Genomic DNA, 11,861 nt, shown 5'->3' on the forward strand with positions numbered 1-11,861 from the left:
AATCTGCAGATGATGGAAATCCAGGCAACCTAGAAACATAGACTGTACTCTTTTCCAAAGATGCTGAGCTCCTCCAGCATGTCTTGTGTATTGTCAATATCACTTTGTTGCTTTTGTATTCTAGTCCTCTCTAAATTAATTCTTATAATACATTTGCCTCTCTCACCTCTGATGCAACCTGCAAATTATCCTGCATGAGGACTCCCGTCTCTTTACACCTCAGATTTTTGAATTTTCTCTCTGCTGAGAAAATAACCTACACTTCTATTTCTATTATCACAGTGCGTGATCATGAACTTCTCAATCCTATATTCCATTTGCCACTTCTTTGCCCATTCTCATTTGTCTAATTTCTTCTGCGGTCTCCTGGCTTCCTTAACACTACCTGCCACTCCACCTATCTTCATATTGTCCACAAAGCCATCAATTCTGCATCCAAATCATTGACATGTCACATAAAAGGGATCGGACCCAACACAGACCCCCGGTGGAACTGCTTTACTCATGCTAGAATCTTTCCTGTAATACCACGTAGCTTGTTATGCAGCCTCATGTGTGGCACCTTGTCAAAAGCCTTCTGAAAATCCAAGTACACAACATCCGCTGATTCTCCTTTGCCTATCCTGCTTGTTATTTTTCTGACTTTGGCCTATTTTATTGTGCGCTTCCAAGTGCCCCAATGCCTTATCTTTAATAATGATCTCCAATATCTTCTGAACCACCGAAGTCAGGCTAACTGGCCTATAATTTTCTTTCTCCTGCCACCCTTCCTTCTTAAAGAGCTGAATGACATTTCCAGTTTCCCGACATACTAATTTCCCACTAATTTTTGCTGAATTATATGCCCTCTCTTTGGCTTTCATGTTGGCTTTGATTTCTCATGTTTGTATCGTCTTTCCGTTAGACTACTTCTACTTTGGTATTGCTCTGTCCTGTGTCTCCCATATTGCTCCCTGAAACTCCAGCCATTGCTGCACTGCCATCATCCACGTTAGTGTTCCTTTCCAATCAACTTTGGCCAGCTTCTCTCTCATATTTCTGTAGTTCCCTTTACTCCACTGGAAAACTGATACATCTGACTTTAGCTTCTCCTTCTCAAATGGTATTTTAAACACTCTGATCACAACACCCAATCCAGAATAGCTTGTGGACCCAATGCATAGCTGCTCTGAAAACCATCTCATAGGCATTCTACAAATTCTCCTGTTGGGGTCCAGCCCCAACCTAATTTTCCCAATCTACTTGCATATTGAAATGCCCTATGACTATTGTATCTATGCCCCTTTGACATGCAATTTCTATCTCTCGTTGTAGTTTGTACACCACCTCTTTGTTACTCTTTGAATTTCTGTATATAACTCCCACCGGCGTCTTGTTACCCTTGCATTCCCTTAGCTCAATCCAAAATGACTCAAGACCTTCTTACCCTATGTTACCGCTTTCTCATGACCTTACATTTTTTACCAACACAGCCACCCCACACTTCTCTGACTACTTGCCAGTTCTTTCGATACAAAGCGTATCCTTATTAAGTCCCAGCTATAATTTTCTTTCAGCCATGATTCAGTGATACCTGCTCTGCCATACATACCAATCTGTAACTGTGTTACAAGTTTATGCACCTTATTCAGTAGGCCTTGTAAATTCAAATATAACATGTCCACTCCTGTATTCATCACCTTTTTCAATGTTGTCCCCCTTTCACATTGCAACTCATCCCATTGACAGAAATATTGCCATATCACCAGCATTTCACTACACAGCGCCCCTATTGTAAACTAATTACCCCATCCTCAGCCCTAACACTCTGGTTCCCATACCCCTGCCAAATCAGTTTAAATCCTCCTGAACATCTTTAGTAAACCTGCCCACTAGGATATTGTTTCCTCTGAGATTCAGGTGCAACCCATCCCTTTTGTACGTTGTAGTTTCTCCAGAAGAGATCTAAATGACCAGAAAGCTGAACCCCTAGCACCTCATCAGTTCCTCATTCATCCATTCATCTGTCTAATCATCCTACTCTCATACTCGCTGGTGCATGGCACATATGCTGCTGAGAGAATTGAATACAGTTCTGCTTCTTTTATGTAGGGGATTGGTGAGACCATCACTGGAGTACTGCAGTCAATGTTGGTCTCCTATTTCTAAGGAAGGATATTAACGTATTACAATAACTCAGAGAAGGTTTATAAGATGTTTCCAGATTAAGCTGCACAAAAAATAGGGGCTAACATCATTCATACATTTACCAAAGCCTACAAGACATGAAAACTACATTCAACACCAGAAAGACCAAAAGTCATCCTCCTCTGCTCGGTCACACAGCTCCCAAAAGTAAAGCTTCAGAAAAAGTCCCTGGAAAATATAATCACCTCTCAGGAGAGTCACCTCTAACAAGTGCCTAAGTTCACTAGAAGCATAACAAAAGCACAATGTTGGTATTCTTTCCTGTTCTCGCATGCCCAGCTTTGAATGGATATACTCAGTTGGCAGGATTGAGCGGACTGTGGTGTTCATATGTCTGACACTGGAATACAGGCTCTATCACAGGAGGGGAATACTGAGTGGACAGAGGGAAAGATTCAAACTTGTATGTCCTTAAAGTGTCCTTGATGAAAGTCCTTTAACAACATCCTGCTTGGGAGGTTGGTCTAGATGGTTCATTTAGTTGGCCATGCAAGGTGAGATGGTAAATTGGATTAGACATTAGTTATGTGGGACAAGCCAGAGAATGGTAGTCGATGGTTGCCTCTCTGATTGGAGGCCTGTGACTAGTGGAGTGCCGCAGGGATCAATGCTGGGTTCATTGTTGTTTGTCATCACTATCAATGATCTGGATGATAATTTGGCTAACTGGATCAGCAAGTTTGTGGATGATGTCAAGATTGAGGGTGTTGTGGACAGCGAGGAAGACTATCAGAGCTTGCATTGGGATCTGGACCAGATGGAAAAACGGGCTGAAAGATGGCAGATGGAATTCAGTGTAGCCAAGTGCAAGGAGTTGCACTTTGTCTGTCCAACTAGGCGGGTCTTACACAATGAACGGTAGCGCATTGAGGAGTGGTGGTCCATAACCGTCACAGGTAAATATTAAAGAAAGCTTTTAGCATATTGGCTTTCATAGATCAAAGTTTTGAGTACAGCAGTTGGGATGTTATGTCAAGGTTCTATAAGACACTAGTGAAGCCGAGCATGGAGGATCGTGTGCAGCTTCGGTCACCTCCCTGCAGGAATGATATAACTTGGGTTTAAAGAGTCATAGAGAAAATTTACAAGAATGTTGCTGGGACTGGACTAGCTGAATTTATAAGGAAAGATTGAATAGGTTAGGATTTTATTCCTTGGAAAGTTGAAAATTGAGGGGAGATTTGATAGAGGTACACAAAATTATGAGGCATATAGATAGGGTAAATGCAAGCAGGCTTTTTCCACTGAGGTTGGGTGAGGGTGCAACTAAAAGTCATGGGTTGAGGGTAAAATGTGGAAAGTTTCAGTCAGAGGGTGGTGAGAGTGTGGAACGAGCTGCCAGTATAAGTGGTGCATGTGAGTTCGAATTCAACGTTTAAGAGTGTTTGATATATTGATTATGGTAGGAGTGTAGGGGAGAGGGTTCGATTGATATTGATTAGGGTAGGTATGTGGGAGGGTCGTTTTGATTGATATTGATTAGGGTACATTTGTGGGAGGGGAGGGTTGGATATATTGACTGGCGTATTTAACTGGTAGCGATGGGTTGGATTGATACTGATCAGAGTAGGTATATGGGGGTGGAGAGTTGAATATATTCATTAGGGTAGGTATGTGGGAGGGAGTGTTGGATATATTGATTAGGGTCAATATGTGGGAGTGAGGGTTGGGTTGAAATTGATTAATGTTGTTTTGTGGGAGGGTGGGATGGATGTATTGATTAGGGTAGGTATGTGGGAGGGAATGGTTGGATATATTAATTAGGGGAGGTATTAGTGAGGGTCGGTTAGATTGATAGAGATTAGGTTACATTTGTGGGCGGTGACGGTTGGGTATATTGGTTAGTGTAGGTATCTGTGAGCGAGGTTTGGATATATTGAGTAGAGTAGGTATGTGGGAGAGAGGGTTTGATATATTGATTAGGGTCGATATGTGGGAGGGAGGGTTGAATGTACTGATTAGGTTAGGTATATGGAAGGGATGGTTGGATATATTGATTTGGGTAGGTATGTGGGAGGGAAGAGTTAGATTGATATTGATTAGGGTCGGTATGTGTGGGGGATGGGTTGGATCTATTGATTAGTGTACGTATGTGGGTTGGAAGTGTTGGATGTATTGCTTAGGGTTGGTATGTGGGAGGGAAGGATTGGGTGTTTTGATTAGGGTAGGTATGTGGGAGGGATGGTTGAATTGATATTGATTAGGGTAGGTATGTGCGAGAAAGGGTTTTATCTCTTCATTATGGTCGGTATGTGAGAGGGAAGGATCGATTGATATTGATTAGTGTAAGTATGTGGGAGGGGAGGGTGGGATATATGCATTAGCGCAAGTATGTGGAAGGGAGGGTTGGATATATTGATTAGATAGGTATGTGTAAGGGAAGAGATAGATTGATATTCATTAGGGTCGGTATGGGTTGGATCTATTGATCAGTGTACGTATGTGGGTTGGAAGTGTTGGACGTATTGATTAGGGTAGGTATGTGGGAGGGATGCTTGAATTGATATTGATTAGGGTAGGTACGTTGGAGGGAATGTTGGATATATTGATTAGGGGAGATATGCCAGAGAGAGGGGTTGATACAGATATTATGGTAGGTATGTGGTAGGGAGAGTTGGATTGATATTGTTTAGAGTTGGTATTTGGCGGCGTCGAGGTGGATATATTGATTAGGGTAGGTATGTGGGAGGGAAGAGTTGGATATACTGATTAGGGTAGGTATATGGGAGGGAGGGGTTGGATGTATTGATTAGGAAAGGTATTTTGGAGGGTCGGTTGGATTGATATTGCTTAGTGTAGGTATGTGGGAGGGAACGTTGTATATATTGCTTAGGGTAGGTATGTGGGAGAGAAGGTTGGATTGGTATTGATTAGGTTCGGTATGTGGGAGGGAAGGGTTGGATATAATGATTAGGGTAGGTATTTGTGAGGTTCAGTTGGATTGATATTGATTAAGGGTACGTTTGTGGATAGGGACGGTTGGATATATTGACTGGGGCAGGTATGTGGCAGCAATAGGTTGGATTGATAATGATTAGGGTAGGTATGTGGGAGGGAGGGTTGGATAGATTGATTAGGGTAGGTATGTGGGAAGAAGTGATGGATATATTGATTAGAGTAGGTATGTGGGAGAGAGGGTTTGATATATTGATTAGGGTCGATATGTGGGAGGGAGGTTTAGATTGATATTGATTAGGGTAGGTATCTGGGAGGGAGGGTTGAATGTATTGATTAAGGTAGGTATGTGGGAGGGTAGGTTGGATTGGTATTTTTTAGGGTAGGTATGTGTTGGATATATTGATTAGAGTAGGTATGTGGGAGAGAGGGTTTCATATATTGATTAGCGTCGATATGCGGGAGGAAAGGGTTGGTTATATTGATTAGGATATGTATGTGGCAGGGAGGGTTGGATATATTGATTAGGGTAGGTATGTGCGAGAAGGGGTTTGATCTCTTCATTATGGTAGGTATGTGGGAGGGAAGGTTCGATTGATATTGATTAGTGTAAGTATGTGGGAAGGGAGGTTGGGATATGTGCATTAGCGCAGGTATGTGGAAGGGAGGGTTGGATATATTGATTAGGGTAGGTATGTGGGAGGGAAGAGTTAGATTGATATTGATTAGGGTCGGTATTGGGGGGGATGGGTTGGATCTATTGATTAGTGTACATATGTGGGTTGGAAGTGTTGGATGTATTTATTAGGGTTGGTATGTGGGAGCGAAGGGTTGGATATGTTGATTAGGGTAGGTATGTGGTAGGAAAGGGTTGGATGTTTTGATTAGGGTAGGTATGTGGGAGGGATGCTTGAATTGATATTGATTAGAGTAATTACATTGGAGGGAATGTTGGATATATTGATTAGGGTAGATATGCAAGAGAGAGTGTTTGATATATATATATTATGGAAGGTATGTGTTAGGGAGAGTTGGATTGATATTGATTAGAGTTTGTATATGGCAGCGTAGAGTTTGATATATTGATTAGGGTAGGTATGTGGGAGGGAAGAGTTAGATTGATATTGATTAGGGTACGTATTTGGGAGGGAAGGGTTAGATTGATAATGATTAGGGTTGGTATTTCAGGGAGAAGGGTTGGATGTATTGATTAGGGTAGGTAAGTGGGAGGGAAGTGCTGGATGTATTGATTACGGTATGTATGTAGGAGAAATGGGTTGGATGTACTGATTAGGGTGTGTATGTGTGAGGAAAGGGTTGGATGTATTGATTAGGGTAGGTATGTGGGAGGGAGGGTGGAATTGATATTGATTAGGTTAGGTATGTTGGACGGATGGTTGGATATATTGATTAGGGTAGGTATGTGAGAGACAGGGTTTGATAAATTGATTATAGTAGGTATGTGGTAGGCAGAGTTGGATTGATATTGATTAAAGTAGGTATATGGGGGTGTAGAGTTGGATGTATTGATTAGGGTAGGTATGTGGAATGGAGGGTTAGGTATATTGATTAGGTTGGGTATGTGCAAGGGCCTGTTAGATATATTTAATAGAGTAGATATATGGGAGTGAGTGTTCGATATATTGATTAGGGTCGGCATGTGGGAGGGAGCATTTCATATATTGATTAGGGTAGGTCTGTTGAAGGGAGGGTTGGATATATTGATTTGGGTAGGTATGTGTGAGTGAAGAGTTGAATATACTGATTAGGGTAGATATGTCTGAGGGTGGGTTGGAAATATTTTTTAGGGTTGGTATGTTGGAGGGAGCGTCGGATTGATATTGATTAGGGTCGGTATGTGAGACTGAGGGTTGGATTTATTGAATAGGGTAGGAGTGCTCGAGGTAAGGTTTAGATTGATATTGATTACGGGAGGTACGTGGGAGTAAGGGTTTGATTGATATTGATTATGGGTGGTATGTGGGAGGGGAGTTGGATATATTAATTAGGGTAAGTGTATGGGATGGAGCTGTAGATATATAGATTACGGTGGATATTTTGGAGGGCCTGTTAGATATATTTATTAGAGTAGGCATATGGGAGGGAGAGTTCAAAATATTAATTAGGGTAGGTATGTGGGAGGGAGGGTTGGATGTATTGATTACTGTAGGTATATGGGAGGGGCTGGATATATTGATTAGGGTAGGTATATGGGAGGGAGACTTCAAAATATTGTTTAGGGTTGATAGGTGGAAGGGAGGGCTGGGTTTATTGGTTAGGGATGGTATGCACGAGGGAAGGGTTAGATTGATATTGATTACTGTTGGTATTTGGGAGTGAGGGTTGGATATACTGATTAGGGTCGGTAGGTGGGAGGGAGGGTTGGTTGTATTGATTACTGTAGGAATGCAGGAGAGAGGGTTGGATTGATGTTGATTAGTCTTGGTAATTGGTAGGGAAAGGTTGGATATATTGCTTAGGGTTGGTATGTAGGAGTGAAGTGTTGGATATACTGATTAGGGTAGGCATGTGCGAGAGAGGGTTTGATATATTGATTATGGTAGGTATGTTGGAGGGAGGGTTCGATTGATATTGATTAGGGTAGGTAAGTGGGAGGGGAGTGTTGGATATATCCATTAGCGTAGATGTGTGGCAGGGAAGGTTGGATATATTGATTACGGTAGGTATGTGGGAGGGAAGAGTTAGATTGATATTGATTAGGGTCGTTATGTGGGAGGGTAGGGATGGATGTATTGATTAGTGTAGGTATGAGGGTGGGAGGTTTTTTATCTATTGATTAGGGTAGGTAAGTGGTAAGGAAGGGTTGGATATATTGATTAGGGTAGGTATGTGGGAGACAGGGTTTGATAAATTGATTATAGTAGGTATATGGTAGGGAGAGTTGGATTGATATTGATTAGAGTAGGTATATGGGGGTGGAGAGTTGGATATATTCATTAGGGTAGGTGTGTGGGAGGGAGTGTTTGATACATTGATTAGGGTCGATATATGGGAGTGAGGGTTGGGTTGATATTGATTAAGGTAGTTTTGTGGGAGGGTGGTATGGATGTATTCATTAGGGTAGGTATGTGGGAGGGAGTATTTGATATATTGATTAGGGTCGATATATTGGAGTGAGGGTTGGGTTGATATTGATTAAGGTAGTTTTGTGGGGGGTGGGATGGATGTATTGATTAGGTAGGTATGTGGGAGGGACGGGTTGGATATATTAATTAGGGTAGGTATTAGTGAAGGTCGGTTGGATTGATAGAGATTAGGTTACGTTTGTGGGAGGGGACGGTTGGGTTTATTGGTTAGTGTAGATATGTGTGAGCGAGGGTTGGATATATTGGTTAGAGTAGATATAGGGGAGAGAGGGTTTGATATATTGATTAGGGTCGATATATGGGAGGAAAGGGTTGGTTATATTGATTAGGATATGTATGCGGGAGGGAGGGTTTTATATATTGATTAGGGTAGGTATGTGTGAGGGAGGTTTGGATTGATATTGATTAGGTTAGGTATGTGGGAGGGAAGAGCTAGATTAATATTGATTAGGGTCGGAATGTGTGGGGAAGGGTTGGATCTATTGATTAGTGTACGTATGTGGGAGGGAAGGTTTGGATGTATTGATTAGGGTAGGTATGTGGGAGGAAAGGGTTGGATGTATTGATTAGGGTAGGTATGTGTGAGGAAAGGGTTGGATGTATTGATTAGGGTAGGTATGTGGGAGGGAGGGTGGAATTGACATTGATTAGGGTAGGTATGTGGGAGGGAGGGGAGTTGATATTGATTAGGGTAGGTATGTTGGACGGATGGTTGGATATATTGATTAGTGTAGGTATGTGAGAGACAGGGTTTGATAAATTGATTATAGTAGGTATGTGGTAGGCAGAGTTGGATTGATATTGATTAAAGTAGGTATATGGGGGTGTAGAGTTGGATGTATTGATTAGGGTAGGTATGTGGGAGGGAGGGTTAGTTATATTGATTAGGGTTGGTATGTGCAAGGGCTAGTTAGATATATTTAATAGAGTAGATATATGGGAGTGAGGGTTCGATATATTGATTAAGGTAGGTATGTGGGAGGGAGCTTTTCATATATTGATTAAGGTAGGCATGTGGGAGGGAGGGTTAGATATATTGATTCGGGTAGGTATGTGTGAGTGAAGAGTTGGATATACTGATTAAGGTAGGATTACGGGAGGGATGGTTGGATATTTTGATTAGGGTAGGTCTGTTGAAGGGGGGGTTGGATGTATTGATTAGAGTAGGTATGTGGGGGGGAGGGTTGGATATATTGATTAGGGTAGGTATGTGGGAGGAAAGAGTTTGATTGATATTGATTAGGGTCGGAATGTGGGAGCAAAGTGTTGGATCTATTGACTAGGGTAGGTATGTGTGAGGGAGGGTTGAATGTATTGATTAAGGTAGGTATGTGGGACGGTAGGTTGGATATAATGCCTAGGGTAGGAATGTGGAAGCGATGGGTTGGATTGATATTGATTAGGGTGGTTTTGTTGGAGAATGGTTTGGATGCATTGATTAGGTTAGATATGTTGGACTGAAGGTTAGGATATATTGTATAGGTTAGGTACGTGGTAGGGAAGGGTTGTATATATTGATTAGTGTTGCTGTTTGGGAGGGAAGGGTTGGATGTATTGACTGGGGTAGGTATGTGGGAGGAAAGAGTTTGATTGATATTGATTAAGGTCAGAATGTGGGAGCAAAGTGTTGGATCTATTGACTAGGGTAGGTATGTGTGAGGGAGGGTTGAATGTATTGATTAAGGTAGGTATGTGGGACGGTAGGTTGTATTGGTATTGTTTAGTGAAGATATGTGGGAGGGAGGGTTCTATATAATGCCTAGGGTAGGTATGTGGGAGCGATGGGTTGGATTGATATTGATTAGGGTAGTTTTATTGGAGAATGGTTTGGATGCATTGATTAGGTTAGATATGTGGGAGTGAAGGGTTAGATATATTGTATATGTTAGGTACGTGGTAGGGAAGGGTTGTATATATTGATTAGGGTAGGCGTGTGGGTGGGAGTGTTGGATTGATATTGATTAGGGTAGGGATGTGGGAGAGAGGGTTGGATATATTGATTAGGGTAGGTAAGTGGTAGGGAAGGGTATATATTGATTAGGGTAGGCATGTCGGTGTGAACTGTTGGATATATTGATTAGGGTAGGTATGTTGGTGGGAGTGTTGGATTGATATTGATTGAGGTAGGTATGTGGGAGAGAGGGTTGAATATATTGACTATGGTAGGTATGTGGTAGGGAGGTTTGGATTGATATTGATTAGAGTAGGTATATGAGGGCGTAGAGTTGGATATATTGATTAGGGTCGGTATGTGGGAGTGAGGGTTGGGTTGATATTGATTAGGGTAGTTTTGTGGGAGGGTGGTTTGGATGCATTAATTAGGTTAGATATGTGGGAGTGAAGGTTTGGATATATTGAATAGGGTAGGTATCTGGGAGGAAAGTGTTGGATATATTGATTAGGGTAGGTATGTGGGAGGGAAGGTTAGATTGGTATTGATTAGGGTTGGTATATGTGAGGGAAGTGATAGACATATTGATTATGGTAGGTATTTGGGAGGGAGGTTTGGATATATTGATTAGGGTCGATATGTGGGAGTAAGGGTTGGGTTGGGTTCATATTGTTTAGGGCAGTTTTCTGGGAGGGTGGTTTGGATGTATTGATTAGGTTATATATTTGGGAGTGCAGGGTTGGATATATTGAATATGGTAGGTATGTGGGAGGGAAAGTTAGATTGGTATTGATTAGGGTTGGTATATGGGAGCGTCGATTGAATTGATATTCATTCGGGTTCGTTTGTTGGAGGGGACAGTTGCAGATACTGACGAGGGTAGGTATGTGGTAGTGATGGGTTGTATTGATATTGATTAGGGTACGTATTTGGGAGGGAAGGTTGGATATATTGATTAGGGTAGATATGCTGGAGTGAGGGCTTGATACATTGATTAGGGTAGGTATGTGTGAGGGAGGGTTGAATGTATTGATTCAGGTAGGCATGTGGGACAGTAGGATGGATTGCTATTGATTGGGGTTGGTATATATGGAGGGAAGGGTTGGATATATTGATTAGGGCAGGTATTTGGGAGGGTCGATTGGATTGATATTCATTAGGGTACATTTGTTGGATTGGATATATTGACTGGTGTAGGTACGTGGTAGCAATGGGTTGGATTGATATTGATTAAGTTAGGTATGTGGGAGGGAGAATTGGGTATATTGATTAGGGTCGATATGTGGGAGTGAGTGTTGGATACATTTATTAGTGTAGGTACGTGTAAGGGAAGGTTTGTATATATTGTTTATGGTCAGTATATAGGAGTGAAGTGTTGGATACACTGATTAGGGTCGGTATGCGGGAGGGAGGGTTGGATATATTGATCAGGGTAGGTAAATGGTAGGGAAGGATTGTATGTATTGATTAGTGTAGGTATGTAGGTGAGAGGGTTGGATTGATGTTGACTAGGTTAGGTATGTGGGAGTGAGGTTTGGATATATTGATTAGGGTTGGTAAGTGGTAGGGAAGATTTGTATATATTGATTAGGGTAGGTATGTAGGAGTGAAGCGTTGGATATGTTGTTTAGGGTAGGCACGTGGGAAGGAGGGTTTGATTGATATTGACTGGTGTCGGTATGTGGGCGGAAGGTTTGGAACTATTGATTTGGGTACGTATGTCGGAGTGAAGTGTTGGATGTATTGATTAGGGTAGGAATGTGGGAGGGATGGGTTGGATG

This window comes from Hypanus sabinus, chromosome 7, assembly GCF_030144855.1.
Source record: "Hypanus sabinus isolate sHypSab1 chromosome 7, sHypSab1.hap1, whole genome shotgun sequence".
In the NCBI taxonomy this organism is placed as follows: Eukaryota; Metazoa; Chordata; class Chondrichthyes; order Myliobatiformes; family Dasyatidae; genus Hypanus; species Hypanus sabinus.